Source organism: Crocodylus porosus, unplaced genomic scaffold (assembly GCF_001723895.1).
Source record: "Crocodylus porosus isolate Cpor-Errol unplaced genomic scaffold, CroPor_comp1, whole genome shotgun sequence".
NCBI classification, from domain to species: domain Eukaryota; kingdom Metazoa; phylum Chordata; order Crocodylia; family Crocodylidae; genus Crocodylus; species Crocodylus porosus.
Window position 1 is genome coordinate 11,479,555 of NW_017728932.1, and position 16,873 is coordinate 11,496,427.

General features: G+C 41.5%; 1 long non-coding RNA gene across 2 annotated transcripts in view; it reads left to right on the forward strand.

Annotated features, from left to right (window-relative positions):
- Positions 1-16,096, forward strand: part of LOC109317117 — a 29,715-nt gene extending 13,619 nt beyond the window's left edge. For both annotated transcript variants that reach the window (XR_002102980.1, XR_002102981.1), the window contains 2 exons: positions 13,512-13,578; positions 15,701-16,096. This is a non-coding gene — a long non-coding RNA (uncharacterized LOC109317117). The remainder of the gene's footprint in view (positions 1-13,511; positions 13,579-15,700) is intronic.
- Positions 16,097-16,873: the final 777 nt, after the last annotated feature.

Genomic DNA, 16,873 nt, shown 5'->3' on the forward strand with positions numbered 1-16,873 from the left:
GCACTAGAAGTAATATATTAGCAGAAGTAATATATAATAGAAGTACTATATTAGTAGATCTTACTAGTGCCAGTCTTTTACATAGTATTCAATTCTGAACAATGTGAAGATGTTAAAGTTATGACACAGGTGAGCTGAAAATGGTCATGCAACTGTCCATCGCGAGTAGAACAGCTAAGGAGAAGATTAGCAGCATGATCAGGAGGTTTCAGGCAACATAAATTCTCCATGTTAGTGAGTACCAGGGCTGTGTAGAAGATGATAAGATCAGGCAGTGTTTTCAGAGAGACTTAATAAAAGGGCAGTGTCTGAACTGAGCTAAATGGATTACTCCTCACTACTTTTGAAGGTCTGAGACATTTTGCTGGGGGGGGAACGGGATCCATTTTTCCATAGGGTAGGGAATATTTTCTAGGAAAATGCATGGGTTTTATGAGCCTTGGCTGAACTTTTGGATCTTGCCATTGAGAGAGCTTCCTGTGGTTGAGGAATAACAATTGGCATAGGAACGGTACTAGCACACGGTGTTCAGCAAACAGGCATGTTTAAATTAAAGCAACAGGTGAGTGTTCTGGGGAATAGCAATTCATATTCAGACGTGAGCAGGAAGCAAACAGCCCCTGCTGTAGCAAAGGTTAATCATGTTCTTAAAGTTGGGAATGTGTGTTGTGGGATTGGGACAATAATCCTGCTCCTCATACAAACATATTTCAGTGTTAAAGTGGTAGGACACTTCTCTCTCAGCTGAGGATCCCAAAGTGTTTTCCATTCATAAGCGAAGCCTTCCAGTCATTTTGTCTGGATGCTTTTATGGTAACTGTTTTACAAAAGGAAACTTTTAGGCATGGTGAAATGAAGGGATTTGCCAAAGGTAAAGGCAGGTGGTGGCAAAGTGAGAATTGAACTGATCTCTTCAAAGCCAGTGCTTTACCCAGAAACCCATTTCACTCTCCTCTTTGAGGGTTAAAATCAGGACTTTGATCCACTACCGGGTGTTAAATTACATTGGTGCCGTGGATAGATCTCGGTGGCTGGTGCCAAAGAATTCAGTTAGCCAACCTGACTTGCACTCATCACCCTGTGAACAAAAATGTATTACATTCTTTAATGGGACAATAAAGAAGAAGTAAAGATTCAACACAAGTGATTATACTATGGCATCATTCCAATTAATTCATTAGTTACTTCCGGGGGAAAGGCAGGGGGTTGGGTACATGCCACTATTTTGCTGTGACCAGCATTCTGACTCAAAGCTATTAATGAAACTCATGACTCATGGTTCTTGAAGCCTATTAGGAAATCAAATGACAAAGGATCAGTGGTGTTTATATTTCTTTACGCCTGGCCAAACTCTTGTCAGGTGCATGCTCTTCTAGTATAGAAGAATTGCCATGGCAAAATGATTCAGCTTTAAAACTTGCTGCGGACAAAGCAAGTGACATCAACCCTGTAACCTTTGGGAGGGACTTTGTAAACTCCGAGCACATGAAAGTCTTTCATCCACTAACAGGTTTAATTCAGTATGGAGTAGGGCTGGCTCAATTCTGGGTCAAAAAATTCCCAAAGTTTGAATTTTGAATTGTTCCATATCAATGTCCCTTTTGCTCTTTACCCCATGAATTGTGCTTGTATATATACTTGTGAAAAGTGAACTTCAGTATGTTGCTTACTAGATGGTTTCAAATGGTGAGCGTTGGCCTGGCACATAGCGAGAAATTTCAACCTGGCTGAAATCTTGCGTTTGCTTCCATAGTGTAGATTCATTCTAGCTATATTCAGACAGTTAACGAATGCTGCTCTCCTTTCACTACCAACAGTTTCACAACGTTAGAGGGAAGTCAGAAAGAAAACCCACAAAGGGAAACAGAAGTGAAACCATATCTGTACACATCGCTCTTTTTATATGTTGTAGGTTTTTATACTGGCACTCACCACTGTACTCGTTCCAGCACCTCCATAAAATCAGTAGCAGCAGTGGGATCCTTAGTGAACTTCATTTTTCTCTCTCAAAGCTTTGTTTTGGGGAGGATCTTTTGCTGGTTGATTGGTTGGTAAATGCTTAGATTTTGTTTTTAGTCGGTAAGGGTGCAGCAGCAGCAATATTTCTAACAGGCTGCCTTAAAACTCTCAATTCAAATACCTTTGTACTTTGTGGTGTTCAACCATCTCACTCCGAACGTTGCAGTGTGAACCCATCTCTCTGCTCCCCCAGAACTTACTGGGTGGTTGTATTGCATACTTGGTTGTATTGTATACTTGGTTGGGTTGTGTGCTGGGCTAACCAACTTAATGGTTATCCCAGTATGTAAAAGTTGGGTATGTGGTTTTGATAAAATCTCATTTGCTATGTGCATTATAAAAGCAGCTGGGATTGCAGGTGGGCATCCCAGAGTACTAGGTACTGCACACAAAAATAATACCTTGTTTTTATTCCTTTAAACAAGACACCAGCTGAATGGATCCCTAGTGTGCCAGTTGCTTCAGCTATATAATATTCAAAGCATGTAATGATATGCCATTCCTGTTGTGGCACATGTTACTCCATTGCTGGACTGCTTCATAAACACCCCAGGCGAAATCCAGAAGTTTTGCCAGTGACTTCAGCAGGAGTAGGATTTTATCTGTTCTGTTCATCTCGGCACTCAGACTCACCTTCATCAGAGCATCTGAATGCCAACCAAGCATTCTTACTTTTAACTTTGCAACACCCTTGTGAGCTTGGCCAAGTATCGCTGTCCTTAGTTTACAGCGGGAATGCAGGACACAACAGAGATTAAGTTACTTACCCAAGGTCATACAGGAAGCCTGTGGAGTAGCTGAGAACTGACTCAAGATCATCTGAGCCCTAGCCAAGCGTTGTACTCGCAAGGCCATCCTTTTCTACCCGTAATAGCTGTTTAGCACTACTTATTACTGCAGAGCTTAATATTAAAAAAAGTCCTGCCTATGCCAGTCTCACAGACATACACACACAAGTCCTTTGAGGACCCCAGTCTCTACCAGTTGTGAGGGTAGGGGTTGCTGTGTTAATTCTGCGGGCACAATTAAAGTGGCAAAACTTTTAAGTGAAGGTGAATCCTTTATTTTCAAAACACTGGAACACACTTGTCCTTGAGTTGCAAGGTTCAACCAGTGAAAGCTCGTGCAGTTCAGCATGAGAAAGGAATTTGGCTTTTCTCCTTCCATCCTGACTGCCCCGTGTATTCTCCAGGTGTTCCCCCAAGCAGGATTTTCCTGTCACACTGCATAGTCTGTGACAGTTTCCCTGCCCTATGCATCCTTGCAGTGTTTTCTTCCTGTTTCCCAATCTCTGGTGTGATTGCACTGAGGGCTTGGGCTGCTCTTTGTTGAACTGTTGCTGTCTGTTAGGTGAGGATGTTGATGAGGCTGTGGACTTGCAACAGAGCATAGATCACCCTTATTTAAATCATTCATTTGTGAGAAATGTTAATAAGTGGCCTGCTCCCTAAAGGCTCATCTGCAGATTTAAGATGACAATAGCAACTAAAATGGCCAGCTTTTTTTCCTCTCTCCAACAATCTCTATTTTTCCTACAGCCAGACAGTTGGAAAAACAGGGCTGCACCTATGCTTAGAGCAATGAGATCAGCTAGTTCACAGAAATGTAGTTTCCTTAAAAAAAAACAAAAACAAGTGCAAATCATGCCTTTTCAAGCAGGTTGTGGCTGTTGAGTCTTTGACAGTGTTGGTGTAAGGCAGGGGTGGGCAAAATGTGGCCGGGGGGCCAGATGCAGCCCTCGAGGTCATTCTGTCTGGCCCGTGGGGCCCCTAAAAAATTTAGAAAATTAATATTTATCCGCCCCTGGCTGCCTGTCATGTGGCCCTCAGTGGCTTGCCAAAACTCAGTAAGCGGCCCTCTGCCCAAAATAATTGCCCACCCCTGGCTCAAGGTTTTACTATAATTCAACATTGGCTTAAGGTTTTGCTATAACTCAGTGTACACTCTTCTCAGCTGGAAACATTCCCCACAATTTTTGGTAGGTCTCCCTTTTTACCATCCCTTTCCCACTGTCTCTGTTCATAAGAAAAAGAGAAAGAGGCTTGGACTTAGTGCCTGTGGCTTTACTATTGAGACCTTTTCTTGCTACTGACTGCTAACGTAGGTTGAGGATCTTCTGTGGAGGAGTAGATCGATATAACTAATCATTGCTTTTGGTACTGCAGTCGTGCCTAGCGGCCCCCATTATACACTGCTGCTTCATTGAGTTAGGCATTGTACATGTCCCCTATTCCTTCCTCCCAGTGTTGCTGTTTGCACTTCCAAGCGTTGGCAGGTGACATCGTTGTTTTGCTGCCTTGGAGGCAATTTACAGCAAATCCCATGTTCCAATTTTCAGCCCCATTTAAGGGCAGCTGTAAAATGCTCTGTGTGTTCACCAGTATTTTGAAGCCTAGCGGTCTGGGCTGTGTTGTATGCAAGAGGCGGTGCAATAGGTAGTCAGTTCAAACAATCTGATGTGTATTTAAAAGAAGATTTTCTCTTTCTTCAGTGTACTAACATGGGCATGAGCAGCCATAGAAATTAAATAGGATAGCATAGGCTAGTGGGATGACTCAGCTGGAAGACAATAGAGCAGTGGTTGGCAAGATCTGTTCAGCCACAGCGAATCATAATTGGAAGCAAGCTAACATCAGACAACAAAAAATTAACAAGTACATAAACTAAACCTTGGGATTGCCTTGGTACCCAGAGGCCTGTTTTATATCAGGTACTTTCCCTTCTCTCTCTCCACTGCAGCCTTCTTTAAGCACCGAGTACGCGGTTGAAATTAAGCTATAGTTACCCTAGGAGTTACCCGAAGTGTATGCAGTGACCAGGTTGTTCCCTTGCATTCTGTCAGAGGTACGGCCGGCCGTGTGCCAAGTGAGCTAAAATAACTGTGCATATAGCCGTACTGTAGTGTTATTCCCATTTCTCTAATCCAAAAGACTCGTAGCTCTGGTGGTGAATGGTATACGTCAGGGACCAACCCTATCGGCTTTACTGAATTCAAAGGAAATTCATGTAAATGGCTTGCAGCCAGGAGGATTTGGTCCCAAGAGACTATCCAACTGTGTAGAGAAAGGCATGGTTTAGTGGTGTACATATATTATTGAGTGCTGTTCTCAGCTCTGAGGCTTGAGCTGTATATTTGTTATCTCAGTGACACTGATGTAATTCAGGAGTAGTTCCACTGACATTTTACATCAGTCTCAAGCAAAGAATCAGGCCCCATCTATTTCCATGTCCTCGAACAAGTTGGGGCTGATTTTCACTACGTGGTGCCCCCGCCCCAAGCGATCTGCAGTCAGGTGTGATCACTTTTGCTTGGTTTTCTGGGGAGAGCAACCACAGGGCACTGTCATGCTTCAGGTGCTGGTGCCATGCTCACTCGGGTGAGCTCTAGGACTTCCTGGGTCATATCCTGTGGTTATTAGCATTGCACTAATTGGAGCTGCTCTATGTATTTTTCACAGTGTAGTGTGGGAAAACTTGTCTGTCCTTTCTGGGTGTAGAAAGTCTTTTTTTCCCAATGAATGGCAAGGCATGGATCCAGCGCCGAATGCTGAACCAAATGCTGGCGTTAATACACCTCACATTTTGGGAAGGGGAAGCAGAGATCTAGCATGAGACATGGGACAGGGCATTTTAGCAGTGGACCCTGGCTAGTCACCACAAGAAAGCTCCAGTTTTCTTTGCTAAGGAAACCATGTGGACATACCGACACATTAGGTGGAAACATTTAATGCAGGTTTCAATAGCTGTGAAATCCCCCTTGGCTCAGAAGTGGAGCTGGAGCAGGGCAAGCGTTGGAGGCTTGTCGGCATATAGATCTGGGTTGACCAGCACTGAGCCCAAGAGTTCTGCATGCTTAAAGCCACGTTCCTGAAGCAGTGGAAGGAGTTTGCCCAAACTTTTCGGCAGTAGGACAGGGGCCATAATGGGATAGTGTCAGGTCAGAACTGTCCGAAGGCTTAAGGGTTTGTAGCAAAAAAGAAATCGAATGGTTCCTAGAAACAACAAGGAGAACGATGGGGTATTGTCATCACCCAAGCAGAGAGCAAAGTACAAAAAAAGGACAAAACATTTTAAAGCACAGAAAGTAAATTGAAATTGCAGTTCCAGTGTATGACACTGTGGCAAAAGCCATGATCAGGAGACTGAAGCAGACCCTGCCCAGACAACGGACTACAGCACATTTCAGCAGGTTTCCAGCAGTTCAGTTCCAAGTAGAAATCTGAGCACAAGGCACCCTTTTTCCTGGATACTCACAAAACAAGGTAGAGTCAGCAGTAATGGTATCCAAGTGCTCCAGCTGAGAACTTTTCTGATGGCAAAGGAGAAACAGAGAGAAACGAATCCTTACCACTAATGCTGGACCATCACAGTACCACCTTGCTCCTGGCTCTAGTCAGTGATTCTCAACCAGGGTGTTGTAGCACCCTGGGGTGACTTGAGATCCTTTCAAGGGTGTCATGGGGTATCATGCAGCGTTAGCACTGTTAGGTGTGCAGACATGGTTCACAGGATAAACCCAGAGGTTTCCAAGCGAAGTACATAGTGATGGTAGTATTCTGCCTTGTTGTGGTCTTTCTGAATTCTTTGTAACGAAAAATTACTCTTTTATTTTATTGTAGTAAAAAAGCAGGCGGAAACTAAGAGCTGGCATTTTCTGAGGGGTGTCTCCAGTTTAAAAAAGTTGAGAACTACTGGTCTAGACGGTAAGCCAGTACAGAGACTGAGCAGGAAAATCGAGACTCTTTCCTGCAAGTATTAGCTTTCTGTAGCTCAGCGGAAAAAAAATCAACCCTATACAGAAACAGTTAAGAAAGTCCAGGGTATTCGGAAAAAAGGGGAGGCTCTTTTTTGGGTGCCAGTCAAAACACTTTGTAACACAGTTGCTACCTTAGAAGCTAGCTTCTTGGCTAGAGGGAACTTTAGTCCAGGCTAGTTTTATACCGAGGGCTTTGAGTGTAATGAGGAGTCAAAGCACAGTAGCTTTGCCTGGGAGAGAGAATATAAAGAAAACATCTTACAGTGAAAGCGTGGTTGATTTAGATGCTGGCTTGCTAGCCTCTTGCTGCTTTTTTTATGCCTTGTCTCAGCTAGCTGAAATTTCAAACCTTCAGCTTCTTCCCTTGGGGCACTAGCCTTGTAAGGTCACTTAAAGAAGAAGCTACGGAGTGTCAGGCAGTTTGATGGATGTATTTGGTAGCTGTGTTTGTCTGAGACAAAAAGAAATGCCGCACTCTAAAACTCTTGCTTTGGAGATGATACCTTTTCTCAGACCAACTAAGAAATTGCAAAAAAATGAACTTTCTTTGCAAGCTTTCGGGCACACATGCTCAGGCTGAGGGAAAATTCAAGGTGGTAAAAGTCCCCATAGGTAGAAAAATAAATTTCATTTTGCACAGAGGAAGCCGAAGGTGGATGTCTGCTCTTCTGGGTCCGTGAGAGCTCCTTTGTGTGACCTGCTCTTTGACGATCATCACAGGTTCTAGCTGGTTTCCTCCCTCCTGAAACATCTGCCCTAATTGGTGCCTCCATTTTACAGTAATTTAGCAAGAAAGAGAATCTCGAGGAAAGGAAGGAACGATTTGAATGATCTGCAGGGGTGACACTGGGGGGCTGATAGCCTCGGCATGGCTGATTAGTCATCCGGAACAGTTTAAAGCATATTATTGTGCTTAAGTAACTTGCCATGCACATCACAAGTAATGTAGGGCTTGGTTAAAGGGCTGCATTCTGGAGGCAGCACGTTTCGAGGCGTGTTTCCAGAGGATGCATTTAGCACTGCAGCACCAACCAGACTTCACAAGTGACTGTAATACCTGGGAAAGCTACCGCATGCTAAAAAATGCAGAAATGCAAAAATCTAGAACTCTTGGTTCCAAAATGATACCTTTTATTAGGCCAGCTGGGAAACTGCAAAACAACTAGATACATTGAAAGGTTTATACAGGCTTTGGTTCCATCTGCTACTTAGGTCTGAGGAAGGGCACCATGATACTTGAAAGTTGCCTATATGACTATCCCAGCCATGAAATTGGGCCAATAAAAGGTTCAATATTTGCCTCTTTCATATATACATAGAATCATCCCTGTGCTCTGTAGCATTTTTGGACAGTGATGCTAGAAATCATTATGGTCAAATTAATCGTAACCAGGATTGTATTAAGATTTTATGTTTTATACCTGTAAAATAAAATGATACCCAGTAACCTAGTGTATGCATCAGCTCTCCAGTGAGCACAGTCTCTGCCCTAACAACCCCCTTGAAAAATATTGGGCTTATAGGGTACTGACAATATATTGCTTCTTTAAGATATCACAGATTGAACAGTAGATCTTCCATTAAAGTGCTGCTTTGTATCCAGATTAGCTTTCAGTTGCAGCTGCTTCCCTTTTAACTCCAGCATGTAGAAATTGTCTATATGAAATTATTTGTTGTTATAGCTTCAGTTATGCCCCAAGTACTTAGCCGATCAGACTTCCTGGGATAAAGAGTTACAGTGTGAATACTTAGCCCACAGTCTATAGCTTCCCTAATGCACAACCCATCATCATATGGTTACTCTTAATCTAGTTTGCTTGTCTATTTGCTTTGTTCGTATTTCAGCCAGGACAGATCAGGAGGCAAAAAATAAAGTAGCGAACCTGTGGTTTGATCTCTTGGAAAAAGTGTCGTTGCCTTTTGAAATCTATCCAGCATGTTTCAGCTAAATAAATAAGGTGACTAGCATGCAAACAGTGCAACAACACTATTTTTGTATTTTAAAAAACAAACAAAAAAGCCCCCAGGAGTACTTTCCTTTCCTCTAGTTAAAGGAAAACTTTGAGATTTATAGTGGCCTCTGATGCCCTCTACTGGACAAATCTTTTACAGCAAAATCCCCTTTGGCAGAACAGCAAAACTAAGTTAAGAAATGCAGATGTTAACAGAGAGGAGGGAACTGTGGATTTGCCAGGCAAATTACCCTGTGCTCATTGGAGTGTGTCAGACGCTTAGATTAAACTCCATCTTTAAGGATTTTATAACATAGAGGGGTTTATTCACTGACAAAATTTCACAGAAAAATCTTTTTCTTTGTTCTTTTCTCCATCATGAAATTTGGTTTGGGTTCATTTAAAGAAGAGCTCATTTCTCCCCCCTCTTTGGTCCCAGACCTGACACATTTGTCACACTTTGGTTCCCCGAGTGAAAGGAATCCAGGCAAGACCCCTCTTTACAGAGGATGGCTTCCTCTCGCAGCTAGGGTTGCCAACTCTGACTGAAGCTATTCCGGGAATTTTTCCCCCCCTTAAAATATCCCATTAAAATCTCCTGGATTGCTTTCAGTAGTCACCGGGAGATCGATGCCGATTCTGGTAGACTCCCGGCCAGTCTGGGAGGGTTGGCAGCCCTAGTCACAGCTGTACATTTCTTTGCAGGAGTCAGCTGGCATATCAGGATTTTGTAACAACTAAAAAGAGACAATGTGGGAAGTAGGAAGAGGGAAAGGAGGAGAAAAGAACAGAGACTTTTGTGGTGGTAAGAGAGAAAACAGAAAAAAAATGAGGTGGTGGGAGGCTGATAAAGGAGCTGAATAGAGAAGGAGAAGGATGTGGAGAAAATCCACATCCTCTGGAAACAAGCCGAGAAAAGTGCTGCCTCCAGAAGAGCTGACTCAGGCCCAGTAAACAGCAAGGGGGAGAGGGGAGGTGCAGATATGTTGAATGTAACGTGGCAAATAAAGAGAAAGAAATGAAACTAATGAGGTTAAAGGAAACTGGAATGGAAGGAATTGCCTTGTGCTTAAGGGCTCACATATAAAAGGAATGTTCCCAGGAAAAATATATATCTATATAGGTAAAGTTATACTGTGGGTACTCCTATATTCTGGAATAAAGATAGGATCAAAGAATCAAGAATTAACATGGGCTTTGCTGCAGAGTTTCTCTGATGTCTGGGCAAAACATCTTCTCTGTGTCCCTTCAATTTTCTCATCTGGTTCCCCATTTCCTGGCTCAGACCTAAGCAGGAGTGCCAGAATATCATCAGAGAAGCTATTCAAGTGGCAGTTTTGGCTGGATTGTGAACAGGAATTTCTAGATATTCCATGAGAGAGACTGTCCCTGTAGATGGTATTGCCAGCTCCCTGTGGTAGACTCAGGAAGTTCAGGTAAAGCTCAGATGAACATCCAAACCAAAGTCTGAATTTTCATGATTTGTTCATTGAAAGCAAACACTGCTCCATTGGGAGGATGTATTTCCAATCTTCTGTCTGAAACGACAGGAAGAGCAAAAGGTGAAAAACAACCCTCAAAACATTCTTCTTCGGCAGCCTCTAGAATTAGGTCACAGGGTTTAGATATTTTTGGTTTTGTTAAGATGGCTATGCTAGCCTCTTAGGTCAAAAGGCAAAAAACCTTGAGAATGAAGATGAAGGGATGTGGGAAGCGGGTACAGGAGTGAAAAGTAGAGAGGGGAATACCCACATGGTGTCTGCCCAGTTCCTCAATGTGCCTGACTGGAGCTCAGTTGAAGTCAATAGTGCTGTAAATTTACATCAGCTGAGGATCTCAGTGTTGCCAACTCATGATTTTTGGCATTGTTCTTAAAGTCTACACTTTGGAAATGTGAAAAACTTAGCTCTTTATTTTATATACTGTATATACTTTGATATACTATTCTTTTATATAATACTGGATCTTGCCTATTATGGTAAATCTCAGTTCAGCCTTTGACTTGGCCATGAGTTTGGCTCCATGGCAGAAGAGTGAATCTAGCAAGAGTTTTGAGCAGGATCAGATGACAGATGAGCAAAAGGCAGACAAGTTTCTTTGGGTAAATCTGATATCTTTTAGAATATGAATCTGAATCTATTAGACCAACTAAATAGTTGGAAAAAAATTTCTTTGCAAGATTTCAGGTACAAACACCCTTCTTCAGGCTGAGGAAGCATCTGCAGTTGTTCTGTGCTCTTCCTGGATGGGATAGAATAGAATAGAATAGGAGTCAGGAGCCAGTGTGCAAGAATGCCAGTCAATGAAAATGCAAAGTGAGGCAGTCAATGAGTGACAAACAGGGGGTGGGGGTAGGGGTGGAGAGGGGAATGTAGACCTGGTAGCTGGTAAACAGTAGAGAGGTCTTCTGGGGCATCAGATGGTGGGCAGGTTATAATGTGCCATAAATCCAATGTCTATATGTAGTCTATGATTTTTTGTATCCAGTAGGTTGATGAAGTGAAGTTCATAGGCACATCTGCGAAAGGTGTTTTGTAAATTCCCTTTGAGAATTAGAACTGAAAGATTGGAGGGAGAGTGGTTGTCTTGTGAGCAATGTGCCCCCACAGGTGGTGGGCAAAAGGCAGTCTACATTGTATTCCTACCACTGTTACCCCTGCAGAAAGAGGGGACATTTTAGCAATGAAAAAACATCTGCCATTCACAGTGTTAAAAACAATCTGACCTTCTGTGGTCTTTCTGAGTTCTTTGCAGCAGAAAAAATGAGTCTAAAAAGGCTGAGAACCACTGGCCTAGATTAAAGCTACCTTATACTAGTGAGAGACTAGCTCTGCTTCAGATAGTTTATAGACTAAGACGGACAGTGTGCAAAAGAAACAGAAGGACAGGAAGGTGAAGTGACTATCCTAGGTTCAAACACCAGTATGTAGCAGAGCTAGGAATAGACCAAGGTCTCCCAGATTCCCAGCCAGCCCAGTACTTGGGTTGCTAGTTGCCTGCTTAGAGTAGCTTGCTTCCCATTCATGTGTTTGGAGGTATTGTGTTTAATAACACATTATTACCGAGATCTATCATTTTGGACCATTGAAAATTGAACCGAACCAAACATACTGCATGAAGTAATACTGTAATGACAGTGGAATGGACTAAATGTCTAAATAGGTCTTCTGTGTCTCTTTTATTCCACAACATACATTAAAGGAGGATTTCAGCCATTTTGGTAGTATAGTTAAATGAGCATTGCCGATTTTATTTTCAAACTATTTACATTCAGAGCTAAAGCAAACTTTTGTGGCATCCATAAATCTGATTCTGCCTCCCTTATAGATGTTTTACTCTGCAAGGGTTTCTGCTGACTTTGGTGGGATTACTTGAAGAGTTAGGTATTGAGTAAGGGGCTCAGAATCTACTCCTAACAGTTTTATTTTAACGTACAAAAAAATCTGGGGTGAAATCCTAGCCCGGTGACATCAATGGGTGTTTTCTTCCTCCAAGGTTGACTAACAGAGCCATTTCTGATGAATCCAGGAAGTTCCTGGGCATTGCACAGTAGCAAGAGAGTTGTGGTCTGAACCACACTCAACCCCTTAGACCTCTGGAAAGTCACTCGCGACCGACTTTGCGTAGTCCTGAGCACCTGTCACTACGGTAGATGCAGAAGGCAGGGCAGGGTGGCACCTTTCACTGCAGTAAAGGTCAGCGGGTGTTGCACCTCTGCAAAATAGAGCCCTCAGCTTGCCGTAGTTCCCCATATTTGAAATAAGAATATTCATACCTACCTATCCCACAGGTATATTGCGAAGGTCAAGTAAAAAGCTCCTAAAATGAGCTAAAGATTAAAATTGTTTGTTTATGTATTATTATTGATATAGACTGTCTCTGTGTGTGCCCTAGTGGCATGTAGACCACATTTTATACAGCGTAAAACAGCTCGTCTCCATATAAACCCATATTCAGGTACACGGTTAACATTCACCCAATTCTTAGCCTTCTGTCACCCTCTAGCCGCTTGAGGCGATCCAACAGAAAACAAACATACATGTCATGCATAGGGGATTGAAAACCCCCAGATAGTAGAAGGCATCCCCAGGAAAAAGGCTCAAAAATAAAATACAGCGGAAAGCTCTGCATTTGTTTTCTCCAGATCTTTTAAAACACTTACATTCACTAAGACCAGTGCAATGCGCTCTAGTGCAATGGAATCAATGGGCTTCACACCACACTCAGTTTATTACATATACACAAATGAATAATAGACAAAGCGGGCCACTTAAAAACCAATATTAGCTTCATAATATGTATAAATCAGAACGCTTATTGCATTTCCTGAAGGGTAGCACCACAGGCTGTGCAGGAGAGGAATACTGTTTTATTCTTAAACTATGCAAATCATTATTTTTTTTACATAATACGTTATTGATTTTTCTCTTTTTATACAATGTTTCTTTTCTTGTAATGTTAGCCAGAAACCATAACACATAGCTACCGAATTTGTTCCCAACATGCAGCATAATCCTGTATTTTTAAATTACAACATTTTCTTTGTTCATTTACACATTAAACTATATCTTCCATGATATTATTGCTGCAGAGGATTGTTTTGTATTACTTTAGCACCACAAGGTCCCAGCTTAGAGCACTGAACACTGTGTAAACTTATAAAAAGAGAGATCCCTTTCCCAAACTGTTTAAAGTTTAAGTAGACAAGGCTGATAAAGGGTAGAAGAAAGGAAATATGAACTGAACCTCTATCCTTTATTCATAACTTTATTCAGATCTTTCAGTGGTACCATTTTTAGACCCACAGACCTGGTTTCCCCATGTTATTGCTGCATGGCTGTTACATCAGAGGTAAGAATTCACAAACCCATACAATCATTCGTGCTATAGAGATAAATACCACCTCATTTTCAGCTGCCTGCATTATTTTATTTTATTTTTCTCCCACTGCTCTTCCACTTTGAGTCTTTGTTTCATATTTAGATAGTGGCAAATTGAAAGATGCCCCTGTTTACTGTCTGAACTGTAGATACCTTACCCTGTGTTTGATTCATCTAATGAACAATGCAGACCAGCATCGATTCTCAACTGCCTTTCAAATAATCTGGTGTTACTCCAGACGTACAATAGTGAAACTCAAAGCAGGAATAGGTCAGTGAATTTTGAGCTTGCTTTGTCTTTTTCTAAATATTTAATCCAATGTTATATGTGAAATTATACTGAGTTCACTCAGGAGACTAGGATAAGGACTTGCTTACTATTACATAGATGAGAGAGAAGGTTTTTGCTTGCTTGCTGTTTTCCAACTGTGTACCGTGGATCCTAATTCACATTAATGACTCACAGATCTGTTGCGCATTAGCAAGTAAGTGAACAAATAGGATTAGAAGGAAGTCAAGGGCAATGCACCACAAAACGCACTGTTCAATTACTTTGATGAGCATAGTTTAATTTTCATGGTACTTTAGAGCATATTAAATGTATGGTAGTGTAATACAATGATCACACCCTCAGTGGTTCCATGGTGCTGGATTGGGACCTTAAGTAGAAACCTTGTGGGTAAACAGAAGTAGTATGTACTTCATCAAAGTGATCTGGACTTGGGCGAAGGCTGAGATTAGACTCCCCGCTTACTTTCCTCCAGTTTGTGAGAATTGCCAGATTTATGAATTGGAAAAACAAGAATTAGAAGGATTTGCTCTATACGAGAAACTTCATCAACAAATCTGTTTCACGGCAATCCGTCTAAGCACAGTACCCTTCTAATGATTTTATCATCTATCCTCAAAAATAAATAATTTCCAAATACGGGCTGCAAAAATCTGGCCCTGTTAAAAAATAACATCTGTTATATTCTGCAGTTTGTCGCTGTGCACTTGTCACTTTTAAACCTTACATGCAAGGCTCAGCCAGACAACAGTTGGCGTCTTTATTTGCTTCATCAGAATTTTAACTTGGCTGTAATATGAAAAGACATTATTGGGTGTCTCTTGTCTTCCCAGAAGCAAAACAAATTAGCATGTACAAGATTTCATAGATTTCATAGACATTAGGGCTGGAAGGGACCTCAGGAGATCATCGAGTCCAGCCCCCTGCCCAAAGGGCAGGAAGTCAGCTGGGGTCATAGGATTTTTAAAGAAGGAGATTGAAAGTGGATGTTTGTATGGTTATCCACATATCCTACTTGCCTGAGTCGGAAAGAGTAAACAATTGGACCAGAACCATGAAGCTAGGCTTGGGAACACATTTTTCTATGCTACATGACGTGTTTTCAGTTTCCAAGGGTTCTCTAGTGAAGTACCAAAGTGGTTGTAGCCAACGTTAGCTATTTTAAAAGAATAATAAAGAAACAAGATAGATTAGTACACAGTAAATTCTTGCCTGTATATTAGACCATATGGTTGGTTGTAATAAAATATGGTAAAGGGAAGGCCTTGTGCTTTGGTAAAAAGGGCAATTGACTAGAAATAGAGGTGGCAGTTATGCAAAGTGGTCTTTCCACCTCCTTCATGGGTGTCTTGTGATCTTGAGTGGTTATGTAAGTCTGTTTATACATGTTCGTCTTTTTTTAAATGGACTGTGGGTCTGGTGGCATTAACTGCCCCCTCCTCCTCATTTTTAATGGCCGCTGCTTGGATGAACCTGAACTAATTTTGGATCAGGGCAATTGGACTGGTTGCAAGAGTTATGAAATGGATAGAGTCTCTAATCGCTCTGTGGCAGTTTTGATTTTTCTTTATTACCCAGTGGGCAGGTTGTGCCTATATTTAGACACAATGGATCACATTTTGATCTCTTTTACATCAGGGTAAATGCAGAGTAACATAATGACCTCCACAGAGTTAAACTAGATTTCCCTTAGCAAGGCAGAGAGTGAAATCTAACCTGTTGTCTTTAAGAGATCAGCGAACCTCCATTCTTTTGTACGTGGGAGTTTGTTAATGCATTGCTCCTCTTCTTGTCTCCTGCTTAGGTGGAGTTGGTCCTGAAGTCAATCCTTATTTCACGACAGCTTGCACATTAATTAAGAAGAACAAATATCTGTGTGAAAAGAGAATCTGTGAAGAGTATGACATTTAGGACCGATCTTCATTACCATGTTCTATACTGTATTAGTCCAAAAATCTCTTTTGTGATTTTGGTGCAATAACTAATGTGAGAGAAAAATTTGCTCCCAATGAGATTGTTCCCAATGAGACTTGTTACATAGCAAAATTAAATATGAGAATAAGCACCTTTTTCAGACAAAAACAAACTGAGGAAACCTCATGGCTTCCGATTTTAAGTCTAGAATGATCAATTATTGATCTGTAAAGACCTGGGATAGATTGGCCTGCAATAAAGTGTTTGTCATGTTATTTTGGATCATATTAATTCAGAAATATTTCCTGCTTCTATTGAAGTGGCAAATTATATGAAACTACACAGAATGAGAGTATGCACACAGATAACAATAGCCTCCTTACTTATTTAAAACAAAATGTGATGCATATGGATTCATTGCCCACTAATGAGAACACACAAGGCAGGAATCAAGGAGATCAGACAACGACAGTGGGTGAAATGTTGCTAAATATTTCATTGTTAGTTAAATATAAGGCAATCCGATACTACAGTAAGGGTGTCTACCTAAATACAAAAGGCGGTGTGATAGGATGTAATCCAGTGCGTAGAATCCTGTTACGTTGCTAGATTCAAAGAAAATCGGAGATATATATCATAAGCTTTCGTAAGCAGAGGGCTCACTTACAAAAGCTTATGCTATACATTGGATATAGTTAATCTACAAGGTGCAACTCTACCCTGTCCCCTACCTGGTTTCAGACAGCTAACCACCTCTCCAGGCTCAAAATGTTGCTTTCATTTTGAGAGGCGAATAATTTTCTCCATAGTGTCTTGTCTGGAGCTTTTAGGATTGTGTAAAGTAAAGTAAAGTATTTTACTGGAAAGCCCTTTTCCTGTAAAGCAAAGTATGCTACTGTAAAGCAATGTACTGTTTTGTAAAGCGAACTACGATCCCCCCTAACAAAACCTGTAGCTAGTAATTTTATGCATAAATGAAAACGTTAGAAAGTCCGTTTAAAGATACTTTAAACTGTTTCTCAGGGTGGCAGGGTACTTCAGTCCTCCCCTTATTCTCCCCCCC